This window comes from Cydia pomonella, chromosome 26, assembly GCF_033807575.1.
Source record: "Cydia pomonella isolate Wapato2018A chromosome 26, ilCydPomo1, whole genome shotgun sequence".
Classification (NCBI taxonomy): Eukaryota; Metazoa; Arthropoda; class Insecta; order Lepidoptera; family Tortricidae; genus Cydia; species Cydia pomonella.
This window is the reverse complement of record NC_084728.1, coordinates 5,694,485-5,721,331: the sequence shown is the minus strand read 5'-3', so window position 1 is coordinate 5,721,331 and position 26,847 is coordinate 5,694,485. Positions and strand designations below refer to the sequence as shown.

Below are 26,847 nucleotides of genomic sequence, written 5' to 3'. Positions count from 1 at the left end.
CAAAAGACTAAGGTCTCATTATCGACTCAAATTTCCTTATGTCCTAATGATTCCTTGATGTTTCCTTGAGTCCTTATAGACTCAAATTTCTACTTAATGACTAGAATCTGAACAACTGAGTCGTGGTCGTCGCCATTGACTATAACACATATGATATAAAGTCAGTACATTTTGTGCCCCACGCGCCACGACTTGATATGTTATCGTATGTTATACGGGTTGTTTACGTGGAATATTTGACGTGGCGTTGATTACATTTTGTTACTTCTTTGACGTGGCGGCGAAAAGGTTAAACATGCCGCTTTTTTCTACTGACGGAAATGGCTTATTTTTAGTTTTATTTTCAAAGAAGTTTGGTACATTTTAAACTTATATTGGGTTCGCCAAACTTACGTTTAACGGCGAAATTTATTCATTTGACAGACTATATATCGCATCTCATCTGATTCCTATGCAAAGAAAGGTATTGCTATATATTTGGTCGCATGTCGCATTGGATGCCACTATCTATTTGATCGAAGTCATATTTTTTGTGGTGGCTGGATTGTCAAACCTTATCGCCCGACGAGACTAATTCTGCGATATTTATTGGTGGTTCGATTATTATTAACTAATTGTAAGTTATACATGTATTCTATGCGATGGTTCGCTAAGATAATAAATGTTTTTATTTTTTCATGTAGGGTAGATCTAAGTTAGTTGATTTCTAAATACCCGTTAATAGTTTTTGTTATGAATGTGAACTGTTGTGAACCATAGTAACACAAAAAATAAAGGCATTTTTATTGTTTAACCTTTGACGCCAACGACGGATATATCCGCACCGTAGGTCCAACGCCAAAGACAGATTAATCCGTCAGATACCAACATATACCTACGTGCATATGCATAAAGTTCAATTTTAGTTCTGACATTTCCGTGACTTGGCGTCCGAGTGACAGCTTTTGTGTTTGATACGGCTTCGTGCTAAGTTATATTATAAAGTAAAGTAAAGTAAAAATTATTTATTGTACACAAGATAACTTACACAAAAATTTAAATTATTCAGTCTTAAAACTAAGAAGCAGTATATGTACATTTAAGAATTTTCAGTAGGTTTCACTGGCTCCTACACTAGGCGAAGCCTGTCTCGTAGGTAACCGTTTCAGGCATGAATTTCCAATGCTGTGTTTTTTTTTTTTTTTGCGAAAGCCAATAAGACACGATAAATTTAATGAAAGTTACAAATTAGTCAAATGAAATTAAAACAAGAGAAGGTAGGACTTAAAACTATCTACAATAAACTTAGTCTAAATAGAGGTGGTTACAAGTGTTGCGTCCGTTTTTAATGTTGCTGTGTGTCTGGTATATTAGAGTGTGTGTGTGTGTGTGTGTGTTTGTGTGTGTGTGTGTGTGCTTGTGTGTGCTTATGAGTGGGTATGTTTACTTGAGTACTCTCAAAAGATCCTCTATATCCCCATATGAAAGGGAGCTCAGCCAGGCTGATGTTTTTTTCTGGGCTTCTCTAACAGATAGTGTTTTTATGGGAATTTTTGAATTAACTTTGTTATAAACAAAAGGATGCAGGAAATTAGGGAGATGCTGAGCGAATACTGAGACAGTCGAAGGTACCGGTACTTTGAAAATACGCTTTAGCAACATGGAGCTGTAATTGTTTGACTTTATGACCGCTCCATGCACATTACATACCACGCGCAAAACGAACAAGCCACGAACGGTGAGTACGTTCATGTCACTGTAAACAAGCTGGGTTGGGTATCTAATGGGCTTACGAAGGATAACCTTGAGTACAGCTCGTTGTGCCCTCTCCAGCAGTATCATATGGGTTTTACATGCCCCGCCCCATGCAGTTATGCAATAGCTTAAGACTGATTGGCAAATACTAATATAAACTAGTCTGAGCAATGACTTGGGAGCCGAGTTTCGTAGATTTTTAAACACATATATTAGCTTTCGCACGCGATTTGCTGTAGTTATTAGGTGCTCCCTGAAATCCAGCTTTTCATCTAGCACTACACCAAGATATTTAATAGTGTGGGACCTGTCAATAAAACTGCATGGACAGGAAGATGTTGGCGGTCCATTTCGGCTGCAGGTATGTATTTTTATTCTAGACAACGCAGGAGGAGCAGAGGCCTTTGTCTTATGAAAACACAAAAATTTTGTTTTTAAGACATTAATGGTGAGCAAGTTATTGGTTAACCAATCTGCTATCACCGCTACACCTGCTACTGCGGCGCTCGTGACATTGGCCCAGTTAGGTCCATGAAAGAGGATTACCGTGTCGTCAGCGTAACAAATCACCTCCGCGTTGGGTAGTTTGGTGGAGGCAACGTCATTGATGTAGACATTGAACAGTACCGGGCCTAGGACGCTGCCTTGTGGGCAGGGACTGAAAAGGTACCCTTAAAAACGGTTTTGACCGGTCTTTTTAAAGGGTACCCGACCGTTAAACTAGCATTTCGGTACCGATATCAACGCTTTGGGTATCCAAATAAGCTTCCGTCCAAACGGTACCCTTAAATAAAAGTACCTTTAAAACAATTTTGAAACGGTACCCGACCGTTGAAATAGCATTACGGAAGCGGTATCAATACTTTAGGTATCCAAACAAGCTTCCATCCAAACGGTACCCTTAGACTTTAAAACAATTTTGAAAGGGTACCCGACCGTTAAATTAGCATTCCGGAAGCGATATCAATACTTTGGGTATCCAAACAAGCTTCCGTCCAAACGGTACCCTTAAGTAAAAGTATCTTGCCACGCGATCGGATACCCGAATACAAACCGGTCACTCAATTTGAATGATCGCCCGCCATCTTGGATTTGGGCATTTAAGCTCAGATTAAGATGAAAATCGATATCTGAGGATCCCAGAGGATCTTTATTATGATTCTGAGGTCAAATTTTTAGAAAACGCACGCCATTTTTGATTTCGGCATTTAAGCTCAGATTCAGATGTAAATCGATATCTGAGGATCCCAGAGGACCTTTATTATGATTCTGAGGTCAAATTTTTAGAAAACGCACGCCATTTTAAATTTCGGCATTTAAGCTCAGATTGAGATGAAAATCGATATCTGAGGATCCCAGAGGACCTTTATTATGATTCCGAGGTCAAATTTTTAGAAAACGCACGCCATTTTTGATTTCGGCATTTAAGCTCAGATTCAGATGAAAATCGATATCTGAGGATCCCAGAGGATCTTTATTATGATTCTGAGGTCAAATTTTTAGAAAACGCACGCCATTTTTGATTTCGGCATTTAAGCTCAGATTCAGATGAAAATCGATATCTGAGGATCCCAGAGGACCTTTATTATGATTCCGAGGTCAAATTTTTAGAAAACGCACGCCATTTTAAATTTCGGCATTTAAGCTCAGATTAAGATGAAAATCGATATCTGAGGATCCCAGAGGATCTTTATTATGATTCTGAGGTCAAATTTTTAGAAAACGCACGCCATTTTTGATTTCGGCATTTAAGCTCAGATTCAGATGTAAATCGATATCTGAGGATCCCAGAGGATCTTTATTATGATTCTGAGGTCAAATTTTTAGAAAACGCACGCCATTTTAAATTTCGGCATTTAAGGTCCGATTAAGATGAAAATCGATATCTGTGGATCCCAGAGGATCTTTATTATGATTCTGAGGTCAAATTTTTAGAAAACGCACGCCATTTTTGATTTCGGCATTTAAGCTCAGATTAAGATGAAAATCGATATCTGAGGATCCCAGAGGACCTTTATTATGATTCCGAGGTCAAATTTTTAGAAAACGCACGCCATTTTAAATTTCGGCATTTAAGCTTAGATTGAGATGAAAATCGATATCTGAGGATCCCAGAGGACCTTTATTATGATTCCGAGGTAAAATTTTTAGAAAACGCACGCCATTTTAAATTTCGGCATTTAAGCTCAGATTAAGATGAAAATCGATATCTGAGGATCCCAGAGGACCTTTATTGTGAATCTGAGGTCAAATTTTTAGAAAACGCACGCCATTTTTTGTTTCGGCATTTATGCTCAGATTAAGATGACAATCGATATCTGAGTATCCCAGAGAATCTTTATTATGATTCTGAGGTAAAATTTTTAGAAAACGCACGCCATTTTTTATTTCTACATTTATGCTCAGATTCAGATGAAAATCGATATCTGAGGATCCGAGTGGACCTTTATTGTGAATCTGAGGTCAAATTTGTAGAAAACGCACGCCATTTTAAATTTTTGGCATTTAAGGTCCGATTAAGATGAAAAACGATATCTGTGGATCCCAGAGGACCTTTATTGTGAATCTGAGGTCAAATTTTTAGAAAACGCACGCCATTTTAAATTTCGGCATTTAAACTCAGATTAAGATGAAAATCGATATCTGAGGATCCCAGAGGATCTTTATTATGATTCTGAGGTCAAATTTTTAGAAAACGCACGCCATTTTAAATTTCGGCATTTAAGGTCCGATTAAGATGAAAATCGATATCTGTGGATCCCAGAGGATCTTTATTATGATTCTGAGGTCAAATTTTTAGAAAACGCACGCCATTTTTGATTTCGGCATTTAAGCTCTGATTAAGATGAAAATCGATATCTGAGGATCCCAGAGGACCTTTATTATGATTCCGAGGTCAAATTTTTAGAAAACGCACGCCATTTTAAATTTCGGCATTTAAGCTCAGATTGAGATGAAAATCGATATCTGAGGATCCCAAAGGACCTTTATTATGATTCCGAGGTAAAATTTTTAGAAAACGCACGCCATTTTAAATTTCGGCATTTAAGCTCAGATTAAGATGAAAATCGATATCTGAGGATCCCAGAGGACCTTTATTGTGAATCTGAGGTCAAATTTTTAGAAAACGCACGCCATTTTTTGTTTCGGCATTTATGCTCAGATTAAGATGACAATCGATATCTGAGTATCCCAGAGAATCTTTATTATGATTCTGAGGTAAAATTTTTAGAAAACGCACGCCATTTTTTATTTCTACATTTATGCTCAGATTCAGATGAAAATCGATATCTGAGGATCCGAGTGGACCTTTATTGTGAATCTGAGGTCAAATTTGTAGAAAACGCACGCCATTTTAAATTTTTGGCATTTAAGGTCCGATTAAGATGAAAAACGATATCTGTGGATCACAGAGGACCTTTATTGTGAATCTGAGGTCAAATTTTTAGAAAACGCACGCCATTTTAAATTTCGGCATTTAAGCTCAGATTAAGATGAAAATCGATATCTGAGGATCCCAGAGGATCTTTATTATGATTCTGAGGTCAAATTTTTAGAAAACGCACGCCATTTTTGATTTCGGCATTTAAGCTCAGATTCAGATGAAAATCGATATCTGAGGATCCCAGAGGATCTTTATTATGATTCCGAGGTCAAATTTTTAGAAAACGCACGCCATTGTTGATTTTAGCATTTAAGCTCAGATTGAGATGAAAATCGATATCTGAGGATCCCAGAGGACCTTTATTATGATTCCGAGGTAAAATTTTTAGAAAACGCACGCCATTTTAAATTTCGGCATTTAAGCTCAGATTAAGATGAAAATCGATATCTGAGGATCCCAGAGGACCTTTATTGTGAATCTGAGGTAAAATTTTTAGAAAACGCACGCCATTTTTTGTTTCGGCATTTATGCTCAGATTAAGATGAAAATCGATATCTGAGTATCCCAGAGAATCTTTATTATGATTCTGAGGTCAAATTTTTAGAAAACGCACGCCATTTTTTATTTCGGCATTTATGCTCAGATTCAGATGAAAATCGATATCTGAGGATTCGAGTGGACCTTTATTGTGAATCTGAGGTCAAATTTGTAAAAAACGCACGCCATTTTAAATTTCGGCATTTAAGGTCCCATTAAGATGAAAAACGATATCTGTGAATCCCAGAGGACCTTTATTGTGAATCTGAGGTCAAATTTTTAGAAAACGCACGCCATTTTTGATTTCGGCATTAAAGCTCAGATTAAGATGAAAATCGATATCTGAGGATCCCAGAGGACCTTTATTATGATTCCGAGGTCAAATTTTTAGAAAACGCACGCCATTTTAAATTTCGGCATTTAAGCTCAGATTGAGATGAAAAACGATATCTGAGGATCCCAGAGGACCTTTATTATGATTCCGAGGTAAAATTTTTAGAAAACGCACGCCATTTTAAATTTCGGCATTTAAGCTCAGATTAAGATGAAAATCGATATCTGAGGATCCCAGAGGACCTTTATTGTGAATCTGAGGTCAAATTTTTAGAAAACGCACGCCATTTTTTGTTTCGGCATTTATGCTCAGATTAAGATGACAATCGATATCTGAGTATCCCAGAGAATCTTTATTATGATTCTGAGGTAAAATTTTTAGAAAACGCACGCCATTTTTTATTTCTACATTTATGCTCAGATTCAGATGAAAATCGATATCTGAGGATCCGAGTGGACCTTTATTGTGAATCTGAGGTCAAATTTGTAGAAAACGCACGCCATTTTAAATTTTTGGCATTTAAGGTCCGATTAAGATGAAAAACGATATCTGTGGATCCCAGAGGACCTTTATTGTGAATCTGAGGTCAAATTTTTAGAAAACGCACGCCATTTTAAATTTCGGCATTTAAGCTCAGATTAAGATGAAAATCGATATCTGAGGATCCCAGAGGATCTTTATTATGATTCTGAGGTCAAATTTTTAGAAAACGCACGCCATTTTTTATTTCGGCATTTAAGCTCAGATTCAGATGAAAATCGATATCTGAGGATCCCAGAGGACCTTTATTATGATTCCGAGGTAAAATTTTTAGAAAACGCACGCCATTTTTGATTTCGGCATTTAAGCTCAGATTGAGATAAAAATCGATATCTGAGGATCCCAGAGGACCTTTATTGTGAATCTGAGGTCAAATTTTTAGAAAACGCACGACATTTTTTATTTCGGCATTTATGCTCAGATTCAGATGAAAATCGATAGCTGAGGATCCCAGAGGACCTTTATTATGATTCCGAGGTAAAATTTTTAGAAAACGCACGCCATTTTAAACTTCCGCATTTAAGCTCAGATTAAGATGAAAATCGATATCTGAGGATCCGAGTGGACCTTTATTGTGAATCTGAGGTCAAATTTGTAGAAAACGCACGCCATTTTAAATTTCGGCATTTAAGGTCCGATTAAGATGAAAAACGATATCTGAGGATCCCAGAGGACCTTTATTGTGAATCTGAGGTCAAATTTTTAGAAAACGCACGCCATTTTTTGTTTCGGCATTTATGCTCAGATTCAGATGTAAATCGATATCTGTGGATCCCAGAGGACCTATATTGTGAATCTGAGGTCAAATTTTTAGAAAACGCACGCCATTTTTGATTTCGGCATTTAAGCTCAGATTCAGATGTAAATCGATATCTGAGGATCCCAGAGGATCTTTATTATGATTCTGAGGTCAAATTTTTAGAAAACGCACGCCATTTTGGATTTCGGCATTTAAGCTCAGATTCGGATGTAAATCGATATCTGAGGATCCCAGAGCATCTTTATTATGATTCTGAGGTCAAATTTTTAGAAAACGCACGCCATTTTTGATTTCGGCATTTAAGCTCAGATTCGGATGTAAATCGATATCTGAGGATCCCAGAGCATCTTTATTATGATTCTCAGGTCAAATTTTTAGAAAACGCACGCCATTTTTGATTTCGGCATTTAAGCTCAGATTGAGATGAAAATCGATAGCTGAGGATCCCAGAGGACCTTTATTATGATTCCGAGGTCAAATTTTTAGAAAATGCACGCCATTTTAAACTTCGGCATTTAAGCTCAGATTAAGATGAAAATCGATATCTGAGGATCCCAGAGGACCTTTATTATGATTCCGAGGTCAAATTTTTAGAAAACGCACGCCATTTTTTATTTCGGCATTTAAGCTCAGATTGAGATGAAAATCGATATCTGAGGATCCCAGAGGACCTATATCGCTGCTTTTAAGCGAAAGGGCTTTTGAATCAAATTCAAGTTTTTTTGAGGAGAGCATTATTAAAATTTTCGTTTCATTTTTTACCTGTTTTTTGGCTTTCCTACTTTCAACGCTCTTGTGTCATATACCTTTCGATGCGTATTTTATTTCCCTACCTTTTGTTTATTTAAATTTTGAGGTAACTATAACCCAAAGATGACTATAAGCACATGAGTCCGCTTAGCATATAAAATTTTCTTTACAAGTAAGTAAATTATTTGAATAAAAGGCCACAAATAGGAAAAGTAAAATTGTTATATTTAATTTTCTTATCGCTACTTTGTTGAATAAAGACAATATTATAATTAAGAAAAATGTTATAAGAAAATTTTCCACTGGCGCGGTTTGCAATTTTTTATATAAACCAAAAACTTAAATTTTAATCACAAAACTAGTATTTTGGCACCATATAAAATAACTGTACTTAACAAAAAAAAAATGCTTCTAGAACCTCATCACCATCAGTCATAAATTCACACTAATTATAAGTAACACAATAATCATACCTTCTTATTTAATTATAATAACATGAAGAGATCCTCCGAACTACTCCTAACAAGAAATCAACATTTTCACTTAAGGTAGTAGTAGGTAGTAAATACTAAATAACCTTTTTTATTATTACTATTAAGTGACTGTTTTTTTTATAAACCAGTCCACGTCAAAGGCTGATGCCGTATAACGTTTTAAGATTAGAATAAAAAGCTTTGTAATATTTTGGTATCACATTTTTTTCTATCAGGTTCAGAATACCTTTGGTTTTTGTTTCAGGAACTTTTAGTTTTTGTACATATAATTTCTTGAGTACTGTGGTTACTACAGTATTAGACTTAGTTTGTCGTTTGGTCAAAATGAACACAGACTTAAATTCTGCGTCCTCATAAGAAGTCTGGTTTCATGGGCCTTGTAAAATCATTGTCTGAATTTGACTCGGCTGGAGACTTAATTTGGTAGTCAGGATCTTTTACGCTATCGTCTGATGAAAAATATTCTGAGCTCATAGATTTGTCAGAATCATTATCAAAACTTGAACTAGAGTCATTATCTGAATCTGAGCTACTCCCTTTGACGACTTTGTTTATTTTTTTAGGCTCTGATCCTTTTTGTGTCACCAAAATAGTCATCATAATTATCTGAGTTAGCTTCTTCGACAATAACTTCGTTTGGTTGTTTAGGACACTCAGAGTCCTTTTCATTTGTGTCATTAAATGTGATATCAAGATCATAGCCTATCTGGCTATCCGGTAAAGAATTAGTATCAAACGAATCATCATGTAAGTCAGTAAGAGTAGGTTCGCAGTTAAATAAAGAATGAGAATCATGCTTCTGTAAATGGATGGGTGAATTTTTGTTTTCTTTTGGTACCGGTAAATCTTGATCGGGCTCTTGTTTTCGTGGATGGACGGAATTATTGGTTTTAGGTAAAACCATGTATAAAATTCTATGAGATCTGGTACTCATTCTGCATGTGAAAATAAATATATAATTATTAGAATTAGAGAGAAAAAGACAAGAATTATTGTCTCCAGAATGGTATCTTGCGTTGGTTTAGGCATGTAGAAAAAATGAAAGATGAATAAACAAGGAAGAAGTTAATTATAATTATTATCTCTTTATTTATCTTGTGTCTTAGATTAGGCATTTTTATAATATGAATATAAAAGTAAAATACAACAAATCATACAAAAATAATACAAAATACATATAAACACATTATAAAAAACCTAACCTAGGGTGCCGCCAGCAGCGGGGCAGGGCCCAAGCTGCCGGTGGTCAGGGCCGCAGAGAGAGGAACCGGCGGACTATCCGCGCCGTGTCCAAGATCACCGCCTTCTGCATCTGACCCTTGATCCAACCACCTAGCGAGAGTCTCTCAAGGTGTTGGTCGAGACTCTTCGCTATGAGACCATTCTAATTATTATTATTATTATTATATTTTTTTTACTTTGTTTTTCTCTCCTAAATGGAGGTGATTTTACTTCCATAATCGCGGGCTTTTGGCCAAACGATGATGGAATTTAAGATCCTACTGTTCTAAAGATAAGAATTTACGTACTAATCTACAAGTGTTCATGATCACTGCTTTTTGTAGAAGTATGTATGTAAGTGGGTGTACTTCAAGAGTTTTTAGACTAGTGTGCAGAGTGCGGGGAATGACGCCTGTGGACGAAATTACAATCGGAACAGTTTTAACTGTGCTTACTTTCCATTGGTTTTTGATTTCTATGGTCAAATCGGTGTATTTGCTGATTTTCTCGGTATGAGTGGACACAAGATTATGCGTATTGGGGACCGCTATGTCAATAAGATATACAATTTTTGCAGCTTTATCGTGTAGTGTAATGTCCGGTCTGTTGTAATGAACTGTTTTGTCGGTTATAATAGTTCTGTCCCAATAGAGTTTGTGTTCAGTCGTTTCTAATACTGTTTCCGGAGTATATTTGTAATAAGGTGTCCTGTTATTTATGAGTTGGTACTTAACTGCGAGGTATTGATGGATGATGGCTGCTACTTGGTCGTGTCGGTGTTTGTAGTCGGTTTGTGTAATAGAACGACATGCTCCGGTTATGTGCTGGATGGTCTCTGAGGCGGCGTGGCAGCGTCGGCATGAATCTCTAGATAGGTTTTGGTCGCGGATAATGTGTTTTCTATAGTTCCTAGTGTCTATGATTTGGTCCTGAATGGCTATCATAAACCCTTCAGTCTCGGGAAATAGCTCACCTTTTTTAAGCCACATGTTAGATGCCAGCTTGTCGTGGTTAGGGTTTATAAGGTCAAGTCGGTGCCTACCGTGTAGTGATTTTTGTACCCATGCCTGAAGGTATTGCTGCGGCTCGGCTATTTCTTCATTTTTTTGTTTTGTATAGTCATTCAGGTTCAGTGGAGTAAATTTGTGATCTATTTTAACAATGGACTGGTGAAGTTGAGAACGTGGGGACTGGTCGTGGAAAAAATTTCTAAGGGAACTTATCTGCTTATTGTGAAGGTTCTTAACATCTATTAAACCCCTTCCGCCTTCCGCTTTTGGTAGAATCAATCTCTGAATACAGCTTCTTGGATGATGTTTACGGTATTTTGTCATTAATGTATTAAGAGTTCTTTGAAGATTGCTGAGATCTGTCTGTGACCACTGTATTATACCAAACGAATAGGTGAGTATTGGAATTGCATATGCGTTTATTGCCTTGATGGTGTTTCGCGAGTTGAGATGGGTATTAAGAATTTTGTGAAGTCTATCTGAAAATTTCTGTCTGAGAGTTGATTTAATTACTTTATGATGGATTTGCTTTGACTGTTGATAACCAAGATACTTGTAACCAGCTTCTTCGTGTACGGGATCTATTCTTTCTCCACTGTTAAGCGTGTAACTGTTGTGCTCTATTTTACCGGCTCTAATCGACTGGATTTTGCATTTGTCAATGCCAAATTCCATGCGTATACTAGATGAAAAAGTTTGTGTTATGTCTGCAAGTTTGTGAATGTCTGTTAAATTATTACTGTAGAGTTTAATGTCGTCCATGTACATTAAATGAGATAATTTGTGCGAGATATTACCATGTTTTAGTTGAAATCCAGCCATACTGTTATTAAGTAAATTTGAGAGCGGATTAAGTGCGAGGCAAAACCATAGTGGGCTAAGAGCGTCTCCCTGGAAAATGCCTCTGCGTATGTTAATTGGTTCCGTTGCAATATGGTTGGTAGTGTTGGAGATTTTGAGAACGGTTGACCAGTGCAACATTGTAGTTTTTAGGAAATTGATGATTGTGTGATGTATTTTATAATGTTTAAGGATATAGATAAGCCAGGTATGCGGTACTGAGTCGAACGCCTTTTTATAATCGATGTACATGGTATAAATGTCTTTTTTCTTCTTAAGTGCATGTTTAGAAATAACAGCGTCTATAGTAAGTTGTTCTTTGCAGCCCTGACTATTTGGTCGACACCCTTTCTGCTGCTCTGCTAATTATTATTATTATTTATTATAGACAACATAATGGTCCACATAGTTGTTAGTTTTGAACTTAATCTACATGTTAGTTTACTAACGCTAATAATAAATTAATAAAAGTGATTTAGTCCTCTGGCTCATTTTGCACATAAGAGGACAATCAAACTTATTGGCTATCATGCTTAAAATGCTGTTGCCACTCCCGCGCACCCTGTCAAGCAGTGAGGCAGTTTTCTTGCGCCAGACGGCATCGAAGCCATCTGTGCGCGCCTCCGCAAACATGGAAGACGCGCTGCAGAACCGCGGGAGTCTCAACAGCATCCTAAACGCATTATTGTATTGGATGCGCAGGGCATCGTAAGCACGTTGAGTATATCTAACCCACAGACTTGACGTGTACAGCGATGTACAGTAAGCCTTGAAAGGTGTAGTTTTAACTTCAACTGTACATCGAGCAAATCTGCGGGCTAGCATGTTCGCTCGAACTGACAATGCCCTGCGCTCCCTCTCCATATCTACATCGTCCTTCAGGTCGTCAGTCAACAAATGCCCCAAGTACCTAAACCTACCTACCTATGGTACCTATGATAAGGCGAGTAGCAAAATGCTGTTGAATTTAGGATCGTTACAAACCTTGTTCATTTGAATATTAAAAGTATTAGAAATTTGCGCTTATTAGTATAGTTAGTGAAATTATAAATAAATAGTAAATGTATGTTATTTTTTTGCAATAGGTATATACAATATTATACATCATAAAACAAACAACTCCTTTACCAAACAACAATCTCAAATTGTATCAAAGCCTTTTGTCTTAAAAGAAATCATCGCAAGCACAACAATGTTTTGAGCAAAACAGACATTTCACAGAAATAATCTTTTCAGATTATAACAATGATAATATATTAGGCATTTTTTTATTACTTAACGGACACATTTCAAAACATGGCAATTTTGTCTTAAAAAATAATCCTGTACTTATTTATTTATATAAGTGAAACGAACACTTTCCAAAACGTGGCACCTTAGTTTTAAAAACAATTGAGCACTAACTTGATTTTTGTAAGCGAAACGGTTGCATTCCCAAATGTGGCCGTTTTGCCCATAAAATTCACTCAAAAAAGAGGTGACTTTTCGCAATGTGGCCCTTTATCACAAACTAACGTGCGCTCGCGCCAACTGTTGGGCCGCAACTAAAAAGATGGCCGCTTTGCTCTGAAGTTAGCCATCGATGCGTAAAAATGCCAAAAGGGCGTGTGCATAAATTGCGATTAGGAGGCCGATTTTGACTAGTGTCTTCGTGAGATATGAAAATAAGGATAATTTTGGCGACATTTTTTAATTAAAAGTGATTTTGGTCAATTATGATTTGTGGCCCTTTCGATCATAAGCAGCGAATTATTATGAATATAACACTTACTTTTACTTTTCACTTTATCTAAATCCACGAATTCCATGGTGAATGTCTTACACTCGCGTTTCGACTCTGGCCTTGTCGGTGTCAGTCTTACTTATGGGGCGACACTTAGAAATGTAGTTATCATTAGTTAAGATGGAGGCGATTTATATTAATTGAATCGAGACATCTCTAACTTTTGCTTAAAGTCGACTTCCGATTATGCAAACTACGCCACCAGATGTCACTATAAAATTGATACAATTTAAATATGGAAGTCGGACGTAAGGAATACAATCTCCATGTACCTACCAAAAAATGACCGTCCGTCCGTCACTAGTTAGGTAACGGCGCACGGTGGGCTGAAAATCGGCCTTCATAGAAATAGAAACCGAAGTCTTAAATCTGAACTTTTTTTTATTGGAATAGCTGTTGGGTTTTATTATGTCCCAAAATTAATCTATCGTAAGTAGCGGCTAAGAATATATTATTGAAAAATAAAAAATAAAAACTACATTAAAATATACCTTAAACAAAACTACATAAAGCTAAAAAGGAAAAAGATTAAAAACTAAAACTACAACTAAAGTTATAAGTAAAAAATTGGCTCCAGCTGGGTGCCTTGTGGCAAGGTGCCTAGAAGGCTGGCGGCATTGCCGCGCTGGACAGCAATGCCAATGCGTTGTGCGAGGTAAGAGCCAGCCCTTTTGTCACCCGTTGCCTACACGAGGCGCTTCGAAAGCTCTTTAAAAATGTTGTGAGCGCCAGGTCCCCACGGCCCAAGGGTTTCCACCCCAAAAGGCTCAAACATATAGCTCAAATCTTAGCTAATTTGGTTGGAAAAATAATTAGTTATATTTTTTTTTTCAAAATCTTTGTATGGCGCGTATCAGAAAAATCGAGTTTTGTCCGAAAATAAAATTTAATCGTAATATCCTGACAGATGATTTTAAAACCAATTATTCTTGATTTTCCACATAATTAATATTTTCCTACGGGGTGCACTTTTTTTAAATCGATATATTTTATTTTAATACGGTTATACTCGTTATTTTGACTACAAAAAATTAATTTGAGTTTGATCGAACCAATAACTTACGCGTAGTGAATTATGGATGTAATGGTTTTATTTTCAATTTTCTACTTGTAACTCTTGTATGTTTATTATTTATCTACTTAATTAAAACAATGAGCAAAAGTTATTTCAGCATGAAAAAATAAGTTTTTTATTTTTTATTAAATAAGTGCATACGGTAGAAAAGTTCGCGTTATGTCAAAATATTAGACATGTGTAAGTAATGCGCGTAACATCACAAATGAGATATCACTCAAACGCGTAATATTGCATTACGCATCACTCCGAGAAACCAAGCATTACTCGAGCACATGACTGGCCGAAGCGCGCGTAAACTCGTAAAGCATCAATATAGATTGACGCGCCGGTAGTCGGTACGAAAGGTCCGTTCAAGTCTATATACAATCCGCGTAATGTATAATGAGCAATGAGACGTGATGGTGTGATGTGTGATGTTTGTTTGCCATGTTATCATTACTTTGCTATCCCGCTCGCACCCGCACTCACTGCTCGCTCGCTCTCATTCCGCAATGCTTTCGGAACACTTCGGATCGGTCCGCTCGGCCGGTCGGTAGCAGTCGCATTTGAGTTATTGCAAATTTCATTAAATTGATACGATAACGGATTTTTGCACCTGCAATCGATTTAAAACTGTAATGCGTTACCATAGAGCTTACAATGTTTTTAGTATTTTACCTATAATGATGCGGCTAAATGATAATTCGCTTGCGAGTTTGAATTTGACGAACAAAAACGTATTTACTGTTTATTATTGTTGTGAAATGTTTGGTTTGGTTGACTTTTGCGGCAAACTAAATGAAGCACGAGTGAAGTTACTTATTTATCTTTAGTTTAATAGTGAGCTAGTGTTTACAGTACATTCTCATATCAGTATCATATCATAATTTTATTGATATACCCAAATAAAAATACTACCATGTGACTCTCGATGGCGTTATCTCATTAATTAACAGATATATTCTTTTATTTTTTTTATCTATGATGCATATTTTACGACTATAAAAATAAAAACATTAACAAAAACGATCTATCACATGGCGGTGAAAAAACGCAATTCGTAATAGATCGACGCGCCGATATGATACGCCCTAGAGTCCTAACACTCGCTGCGTAATGTAGTTAGTACTGTGATGAGTGTGACGTTGCCATCACGCGCGCGCCCGCGCGCTGTACCTATTCGTTCGGGTAAATGTTTCGTTTCGAGTGATAAGTGATGTGATATCTCATTGTAACATTACGTTTTCGAAAAAGTGATGTGATATAGCATTACTTTTTGAAGTACTGTTTCGCGCATGTCTACAAATTATCCTTAATAATTGGTACTTAAATCATCTGTAAGGATATTACGGTATACCTTTAATTTTTGAAAAAAAAAATCCATTTTGCTCGTACGCTCCATACATTTGATTAAAACAAAAATTCACTACTCGTAGATTATTGGTTCGATCAAACCCAAATTAATTTTTTGTAGTCAAAGTAACAAGTATAACCGTATTACAATAAAAAATTACTAAAAAAATACATCGATTAAAAAAAAGTGCACCCCGTAGGAAAATTCTAATTGTGGAAAAATCAAGAATAATTGGTTTTAAAATCATCTGTCAGGATATTACGGTTAAATTTTATTTTCGGAGAAAACTCGATTTTTCTGATACGCGCCATACAAAGATTTTGAAAAAAAAATATATAATTAATTATTTTTCCAACCAAATTAGCTAAGATTAATTTTTGGACATAATAAAACCCAACAAAAGCTATTCCAATAAAAAAAGTTCAAAATTAATACTTCGGTTTCTATTTCTATGAAGGCCGATTTTCAGCCCACCGTGCGGCCGCCATCTTGGATTCCAAAATGGTCATCATTTTAGAAATCTGTACTCCCTAAAACCTATAAAACGATATCCATGACGACTTTTATAACAGAGTGCACGGCCGCCATCTTGGATTCCAAAATGGTCATCATTTTCGAAATCTGCACTCCCTAAAACCTATAAAACGATATCCATGACGACTTTTATGACAGAATGCACGGCCGCCATCTTGGATTCCAAAATGGTCATCATTTTCGAAATCTGCACTCCCTAAAACCTATAAAACGATATCCATGACGACTTTTATGACAGAGTGCACGGCCGCCATCTTGGATTCCAAAATGGTCATCATTTTCGAAATCTGCACTCCCTAAAACCTATAAAACGATATCCATGACGACTTTTATGACAGAATGCACGGCCGCCATCTTGGATTCCAAAATGGTCATCAATATCGAAATCTGCACTCCCTAAAACCTATAAACGATATCCATGACGACTTTTATGACAGAGTGCACGGCCGCCATCTTGGATTCCAAAATGGTCATCATTTTCGAAATCTGCACTCCCTAAAACCTATAAAACGATATCCATGACGACTTTTATGACAGAAAGCACGGCCGCCATCTTGGATTCCAAAATGGTCATCATTTTCGAAATCTGCACTCCCTAAAACCTATAAAACGATATCCATGACGACTTTTATGACAGAGTGCACGGCCGCCATCTTGGATTCCAAAATGGTCATCATTTTCGAAATCTGCACTCCCTAAAACCTATAAAACGATATCCATGACGACTTTTATGACAGAGTGCACGGCCGCCATCTTGGATTCCAAAATGGTCATCATTTTCGAAATCTGCGCTCCCTAAAACCTATAAAACGATATCCATGACGACTTTTATGACAGAATGCACGGCCGCCATCTTGGATTCCAAAATGGTCATCAATATCGAAATCTGCACTCCCTAAAACCTATAAAACGATATTCATGACGACTTTTATGACAGAGTGCACGGCCGCCATCTTGGATTCCAAAATGGTCATCAATATCGAAACTGCACTCCCTAAAACCTATAAAACGATATCCATGACGACTTTTATGACAGAGTGCACGGCCGCCATCTTGGATTCCAAAATGGTCATCATTTTCGAAATCTGCACTCCCTAAAACCTATAAAACGATATCCATGACGACTTTTATGACAGAGTGCACGGCCGCCATCTTGGATTCCAAAATGGTCATCATTTTCGAAATCTGCACTCCCTAAAACCTATAAAACGATATCCATGACGACTTTTATGACAGAGTGCACGGCCGCCATCTTGGATTCCAAAATGGTCATCATTTTCGAAATCTGCACTCCCTAAAACCTATAAAACGATATCCATGACGACTTTTATGACAGAGTGCACGGCCGCCATCTTGGATTCCTAAATGGTCATCATTTTCGAAATCTGCACTCCTTAAAACCTATAAAACGATATCCATGACGACTTTTATGACAGAGTGCACGGCCGCCATCTTGGATTCCAAAATGGTCATCATTTTCGAAATCTGCACTCCCTAAAACCTATAAAACGATATCCATGACGACTTTTATGACAGAGTGCACGGCCGCCATCTTGGATTCCAAAATGGTCATCATTTTCGAAATCTGCACTCCCTAAAACCTATAAAACGATATCCATGACGACTTTTATGACAGAGTGCACGGCCGCCATCTTGGATTCCAAAATGGTCATCATTTTCGAAATCTGCACTCCTTAAAACCTATAAAACGATATCCATGACGACTTTTATGACAGAGTGCACGGCCGCCATCTTGGATTCCAAAATGGTCATCATTTTCGAAATCTGCACTCCCTAAAACCTATAAAACGATATCCATGACGACTTTTATGACAGAGTGCACGGCCGCCATCTTGGATTCCAAAATGGTCATCATTTTCGAAATCTGCACTCCCTAAAACCTATTAAACGATATCCATGACGACTTTTATGACAGAGTGCACGGCCGCCATCTTGGATTCCAAAATGGTCATCATTTTCGAAATCTGCACTCCCTAAAACCTATAAAACGATATCCATGACGACTTTTATGACAGAGTGCACGGCCGCCATCTTGGATTCGAAAATGGTCATCATTTTCGAAATCTGCACTCCCTAATACCTATTAAACGATATCCATGACGACTTTTATGACAGAGTGCACGGCCGCCATCTTGGATTCCAAAATGGTCATCATTTTCGAAATCTGCACTCCCTAAAACCTATAAAACGATATCCATGACGACTTTTATGACAGAATGCACGGCCGCCATCTTGGATTCCAAAATGGTCATCATTTTCGAAATCTGCACTCCCTAAAACCTATAAAACGATATCCATGACGACTTTTATGACGAGTGCACAGCCGCCATCTTGGATTCCAACGTAGAAGTCTACTTGAAACGGTACCGTACGGTACCCTTTCAACTGTAGCGGTACCGTTTGAAAAATGTACCTATTACATTTTATTTATTCGGGTACCGTTATAGTTATATAGTTTTTCAATTGATACCCTTAGTTTAGGTATCGGTCTTGTGCGATTTTATTCGGGTACCGTTAGCTTTGGATACCTATTCAATGGATACCCTTTGTGTAGGTATCGGTCGTTTGCGATTTTATTCGGGTACCGTTACAGTTGTATAGCTTTTCAATTGATACCCTTAGTTTAGATATCGGTCTTGTGCGATTTTATTCGGGTACCGTTAGCTTTGGATACCTATTCAATTGATACCCTTATCTTAGGTATCGGTCTTTTGCGATTTTATTCGGGTACCCTTAGCTTTGGATACCTATTCAATTGATACCTTTATTTTAGGTTACCGGTCTTTTGCGGTTTTTCAGTCCCTGCTTGTGGGACACCAAAAATGACATCCATGGGGTTGCTTATATCCTGGTCAATCTTTACGCGTTGTTTTCGCTGATTCGCATATATTTGATGGTTCTCGAAAATAGATGTTTTTATTTCATTATATAGGGTACATATAAGTTAGTTGATTTCTGAATACCCGTTAATATTAGTTTTTGTTTCGAATGTGAACTGTTTTGAACCATAATAACACAAAAAATATAGGTTTTTTTCTGTTTAAATATATATTGTTAGCCTTTAGTAGGACATATGTTTGTTTAAATTCATCTAAATAAATATTAACACTTTCAAAGTCTGGTCAAAAATGAATCGAAAGTCACTTGCCTATTAGGGAAGGTTTCTTCACAATGTATGCACTTGTAGATGAAGTTCTCGTTCGCGTGTTTCATTCTTCGATGCACTTGTAGGTATGTCCAGTGCAGGTATGACCGCCCGCAGTCCTGTGAGACAAGTTTAATTTTTTTTAAATCGGTTTCCTTAACTGAAACACACACAAGAAAAACAACGGATTGCACTCCGGGAGTGCCGGCAGAAGTGAAAACTTGAATATTAACGTTGTGCATTTTTGACATTTTGGAATGGTTAGGGAATAGTTTTGCACGAATTGCTTTAATTATCAGTATAAAAGTACTATCATTAATGTGTTAAAATCCAATATTCTTTAAAGTTTTTCGATCAGGTCACGTATGTCCGTCTTACGAATTTTCAATCTGTCGAATCTGTCGGTCACGTGACCTGTCGCGAGTTTAACATTTTGCCCCCATCACAAAAAGTGCACAGCCAGTTTTCAACTTTTCACTTCAAAATAGGTTAAGTTTGTATGATGTATTTTTAACGTAAATATTATGTTAGCGTAATAAATAATGTGTATCACTAGATTTTTTCTAAAGAGGCAAATATAGCACGTGATTATCCACACAAAAAGTAAAATGTCTTTCCACTTCAAAATATTTTAGACTTTATTATGATTTTTTTGTATGTTATTGACACAATGATAAACTAGGTTTATATATCGTGCATGAACTGTAGGAGGCAGCACAGGAGCCGTCAGATTTTTGGCGCGAGGCGTAAATGTGTTGTTTACTGTTCCGATGTAGCCCACAAGATGGCAGAACCTACTATGCACAAGAAAACACGTGACGTGTAAATGTACATGTTTATGGTTCCGATTCAGGCCACAAGATGGCAGACCCTCCAACGCGCACGGTGCCTATAGGTTTTCCTTTTTTCCAAATCAACAAAACAAAACAAAAAATTTCGAATACGAAAAAGGTTTATACCTAGAATATATTATGTTGAAGCGATCGACATCAAAATCAAAGTGATTTGTTAAGATTAAGTTAGTGGAAAGTGAAGTCGTTCGGAGCGCAAAGCTATTCTTCCCCCTTAAATAATAAGACAAGTAAGTGAAAACATACCAGTAGTTCTTCTTAATTTGTAAATTTTCGTTGACTTTAAAACTTTCCTTAAACATATGATTATTTTTGTGTAGGGTAGATAGAAATCACTCAATCCTTAACTACCCGCTTTATCTGCTTTTATGTTTTTTTTTTTCGATGTCTTTTTTATTATTACAACGTTAAAATGTTAAACGGATGTTAGCGTGTAAAATTTCGCAAAATGTATTTTAGTTTTGGAAGTAACGTAGGAATCATAGGATAATGTTGATGTAATCATTCAGGTGTCATATATTCTATTTTATAAACATACATATACTACAAAAAAAGTGACCAAGCGCTCCGTTGGCCGAGGCCGGAATCGAACCTGAGTCTTCAGCTTCGCGGCTAACGTCCTGACCACTAAACTTGACCACTTTACTCCTACAAAAATCAACAAAGAGACAAAATATAAAATATATTAAATGTCACTTACTCAGTTATATCACTACAAAACATGCATACTGGTCAGAAAAATATTAAATACCACCACGAATAAATGATTTATGAATATGATTATAAATAAACATATTCATACACAAATATCATTCACAAAAAAATCCCAAATACAAAAACGACAAACTAGGCGCGCAAATAATATTTTCTGCCCTCCGGGCGGAAAGCGTCAACTTTGCTCCCGCTGCGCTAACCGAAGTTGTCGCTTTCCGCCTCCGTCGGGCAGAAAAATAGTATGCGCACCACGGGAGGAAACGTAGGACATTCCACCCCGCGTGTTCGCCACCCTCGCCTTCGGCTCGGGTAACAATTTTACACGCGGCACGCAATTTCCTACTTTGAGGGGAGGACCCTTGAGACACAAATAACTATTACCCTCATTCTCATTGTCTAACTTTGTTATGATAAAATAATTTGATAATATTTTCCTACTACTCATATGCTTTTAGTGTTAAGAAATTGTAAATAGTTCTCTGCATGTTACTGTGTAAGCTACTGTAATAGTACATTACGATACAAGTGCGAAAAATAGGAAATTCGAAACGAGTGGCGATAAATTAAAACACGACCGAAGGGAGTGTTTTAAATCGACACGAGTTGCGAATTACCTATTTGCACATGTATCGTACAACGTTTTACAGTACATATGGCCCTTTAAATGTTCGACACAGTAACGTAATATGCTACTTCTCGCACTAGTGCTATAAAGTAGCCCCATATGTACTGTAAAATGTAATTTGTATTTCTCATATCAAGTGAATTGTATTCTGTTTGAGAAATAAACGTCTTAAACCGTGCTTGCGTGCCCTGCGCGTGCGTTACAGTGTCATGTCCACATGTTCTGTGGCTTAACCTTTACGGTAAATAAGTATACGTCGCACAGGACGTGTTTGACGACAGTAATCCCTCGATAGCAGAGAACCTGTGGATGTACTTTAATTAAAAAAACTCATTTTTGACCTTCGTACGAAACAATACTGACTTCGCATAATTTGCAGATGAATGGTTTTTCTCCTTTGTGTACTCGCTCTTTATTCGTGTGTAACTAGATGTAAATATGTGTATATTGTAGACAGGTTGTTTTAAGCGTGCGTGATTATTTATTATTTTTATTTATTATTTAAGACAGCAACTATTTTTACAGGCAGGGATCTTAATACAATAGTGTCTAAAAAAATAATAATAATAATAACCCAGTCTCATTGTCCGCCCAAACATCAATCCATAGACCGTTTTACTGTTCACTTTTTCTACAATAGTCAAAATGCCTGCTGCGACCGGTTCATGGGTACGCCTGTGAACGGGTTCCAGCAGGCGTTCTACATGACATTACATCTCTCCAAGGGGCCTCTACGTGTTGGATCTATATCCCCACGCAAGCCTATCAAAAGACCGGGATTTATAGGCCCGTGAAATCCAAGGAGATACAAATAATTTTAATATATATTAAATTACCCAATAGTCAAAAATCTGTATAGTCATATACATATTGTCAATTATTACCTTATACATTACACAATTAATACAATTTCAATTATGACGTAAAGGCAAATTAATTCTTTTACATGTCTTTTGAACTTTTACCTCACACAGGAAATGTTTGACGACCGGAAATCCTCCATAGCCTAGCACGCCGCGCGCAGACGGACCGGAATCTGCTCGGCTTGGCCCCTCGTTCTTTACATCAGCTAAGGGGCGCTTGTAAAAGCCATGGGTAGTTTTGTGTGTTGTACATCTGTTCACAAAATATTAGTAATTATAACTAATATAATGGTTAACATAGTTTACATAGTGCTACTTAACAGCGTGACCCTATTTACTAACGTGAACCTATTTGAATACATATCTAAACACACGTACAAGTAGTTCTCTCTCTTGTGAGCCGCTTTGGATAAATACTTGGAGTACGTAACAAAGTTGACTTTCCGTTTATTGTAGGTGAATGGGTTCGGGCTTTGGGTAGATACCTACGTATATAACAAAGTTCACTTTTCATATATCGCATGTAAATAGATTTTCTCCTTTTTGAACGGCTCTAAATACCATACACACCTAGAACACGCAGCTATAGTCAATAATTTAACTTTCTTTTAAATCAATTTGGACACCTACCTTGAATACGTATTAAAAGTGATAGTGAATTCAATCCCTTGAATCGAATGATACGGAAATAGGCCCCCGACTCTAGTTTGTCTCTGAATAAAAAAAACTACATGCGTGAAAAAAATACATGTCAAGAGTTTGCAACATGGCTATCTGTGCATATATCTCAGGTGAATGGGATCTCCCCTTTATGATCCGCGTATCATACATACCTTGAGTTCGTAACAAAGCTAACTTGGCGTATATACATAAGTTCTCTCCTCTGTGAACCACTCTAAATTACCTAGAATAAGTAGCGAAGCTGACTTTGCAGATGTGGCAAGTGAACGGGTTCTTGACCCCTTTATGGATAGCTCGGTGGCTGTTCAAATCCTCTTCCAGGTAAAACACGCTACAATGAAAAGTCACATAATTAATACGTACAGTGGTCGCGAAATTGATTTTTCTCTCAGGTGTGAAGGGACTTAACAATAAATATTAACCTAAAATGGTGTGTAAACGGTGTGATATTATTTACATACAAAAACTGTACAGCAGGGCTGATGGTCGGCTCTTTATTATTTGTCACCATGCCTGTCGCGTTCTAACAAATATGTAAGCGCGAAAGTGACGGGCATAGTGACAAGTGATAAAAATGGAACAATGCTGCCACCGCAGGATATAATAGCATGTATACAGCAGCCATACTCGACCTTTTTTATTAGGGCTATTAAGACGGTTTTGCCTTGTAACCCCAGGCCGCAAGATGAATTTGCTTAAAGGTGACGGCGGATCACCTGGCGGGTCATTTAAAAAAAGCCAAAAATGAACGGCGGCCCGCAGAGGCTGGTGGTGGCGCCAGTAGCGAGCAGTGACAGGGTGTGATATTATTTAGATACAAAGGACTGGACTGGATTTCGTTCGATACCCCCCGTCAGGGGGGTATGAGGGGCCGCTTCCGCCTTCCGGCTGCGGCGGCTGTCGCGGGTCGCTCCCCACCGACCGGTGGGGAGGTCAGTTGGCCGTCTTTTGGGGGACGGTGTGTGGCTGGTGTGGGCCAGCTCTTCGCTACCGATCGTTACCCAACCCCACGACCCCTAGCCTGGTGATACCGTTTGAGCGGGGCCACGGTGAAGGCGACCGGTAGCTTAGCTGGCGTGTGTAGATACAAAGTGTGTCGGTAAGCTACATATAAGGGGTGTGATAGTGCAGGTTCGGATACTTGCGTAGGGTGTGGTAGGCAGAGCGTCATGGTGGGTTTATAGTCTATAGTAGACGAGTTTGCATGTGTATGCAGAGTATACCGGTATCTTATAGGTGTGGCGTACAGGGCGTACACAGGGTAAGTATATAGGGCAAGGTAATACGTACTCCTCGCAGAACTCGCAGCGGAAGGCCTTATCCACTTTGACGGCACGAACGACCGCGCGCAAGGACGCCGGGAGTGGCGCCAGGAGCGCGGCGGCGCCGGCGCAGTGCGCCTCGCGTTCTATGCGAAGCTGTTGGTCCGGTGGGTCTACTAGATAAATAATCGATAGTATTTTATACAACCGTGGTATAATAGTACATTACGATACAAGTGCGAAAAATAGGAAATTCGAAACGAGTGGCGATAAATTAAAACACGACCGAAGGGAGTGTTTTAAATCGACACGAGTTGCGAATTACCTATTCGCACATGTATCGTACAACGTTTTACAGTACATATGGCCCTTTAAATGTTCGACACAGTAACGTAATATGCTACTTCTCGCACTAGTGCTATAAAGTAGCCCCATATGTACTGTAATAGTATTTTATACAACCGTGGTATAATAGAGCTTTCCAGTCGAGTACCGTGTTTAGGCAACGAAGTTTGCTGAGTTGCCTAAGTAAGGTACGAGATTGAAAAGCTTGATTATATCACTATTGATTGATTGATTGATTATACAATAGACTCGTAGAAGAGTCATTTAAAATAATACTTTTTTACTATCAAACCTAAATAATTAGTGAAAATTGTTAAGTATATCGTAGACAAAAATTTAGTACAAAATACATAAACGCGCGACTCCACGCGACCCCGCGCCCCTTTAGTCTATTCTATGGGAGCGCGGCGGCACGTAATTGGTCATTTTGTTTTATAAATGACTACAGCGTATTGAAATGAATCTTATAGTTGAATTGAGAGTCCATACATAAAAAGTACGCAATTATAGTTTGATATACGAAATCTTAATTCAACCATTACAGTCGATGAGTGAAAAAAAAAAAATCAAATCTACAACGTCAGACGCGGCGCTAGACGTGGGCGAACGCCTAAAGCCCCGCGTTCCGACCGCGCGGGGCTTCGCGCCTCTAATACGTAAACTCGGAGGCAACGTAAAAAAATATTCGTTATTTCTTGCGCCACCAGAGGGCCTCGCTAAATGTACCTTGCCCACACCAAATGTTGGTCTTGTCTCGCCACTGGGCAACCAGAAGAAGCGTTGGTAGCCTACCGATAAAGATGTATGACTTCCAAATCTGAGATCGCAGCTATAGATTAGGTTAAAGTCACGCACACAACAAAAAATGCATGTAATGACAGGGAGTTTTTGAAATTTGTACCTTCCGATACCGATAGGAAGTTGAAACGCCTACTGCAAGACGGGCCAAAAAGTTTAAAGGTTTTTTTTTAAACATAGGCACACTACAGTACTGTCAGTACTTATACCAAACCTCGCCGCGACCTATGCCGCCGTGTGGCTTAACGCGTATGTTTAAGAGAATACGGGAGCTGAGATTTAAATATTTTAGGTGAATATATCCGTCTCTCTAACGGAAGCGGCTCCTAGAATTAGTGCGATAAGGACAACGCCAGGTTCGGCAAAAAATACTGCGTGAAAAACTCAAAAAACGACGTTTCGTACTCGACTGCTTCCTCCTCCAAAACTTAGCCAAATTTAACGAAATTTTGAGATCTATATGGTAATGACATTACCTGTGTCGGACTGTTTTGCTTCTTAAGCTAATTGATGTCAGTTTTGAATATCAAACTTCTCTTTGGTGCCCAGTAAATTAGCTCGTTTTTGCGAATATTTGTGCACTAGCGCCTTAAGAAACAAAAATATCAAAAAAAGCTAAACAGTCCGACACAGACATTAATAATAATAATCTTGTTTAGAAAAATCATTACTCTAACTTCAAAAAACACGGAGGAAACAGTTGAGTACGTCTGTATGGAGAAATGACCACTCCTGTTGCCTCTTAAGACGAAGGGGGACGACGCCAGTTCTTCAAATGTAGGTTTAGCTATTGCTATAGGGAGGGTGCATGAACTGTAGGAGGCAGCACAGGAGCCGTCAGATTTTTGGCGCGAGGTGTAAGTGTGATGTTTATTGTTCCGATGTAGCCCACAAGATGGCAGAACCTACTATGCACAACAAAACACGTGACGTGTAAATGTACATGTTTATGGTTCCGATTCCGGCCACAAGATGGCAGACCCTCCAACGCGCACGGTCCCTATTGTAGGTGCAGTGACCGCGGGGAGGCGGAAGCGATAGCATCGGAATTCTATCTATTTAGATATAAATAGATGCATAAATTACAAAGAAAATAATTTTTTGAACCATTACATTAATTGACCATAATTTTAACGTACCCCATTTTGCACCACTCTCCCCTATCAAAATGGTTAATTTCTCAGGGAATGTTAAACCTGTTAATGCCCA

General features: G+C 37.9%; 1 pseudogene; it reads right to left on the bottom strand.

Moving 5' to 3' along the window:
• Positions 1-26,847, bottom strand: part of LOC133532239 (zinc finger protein 729-like) — a 58,358-nt pseudogene that overhangs the window by 14,625 nt on the left and 16,886 nt on the right.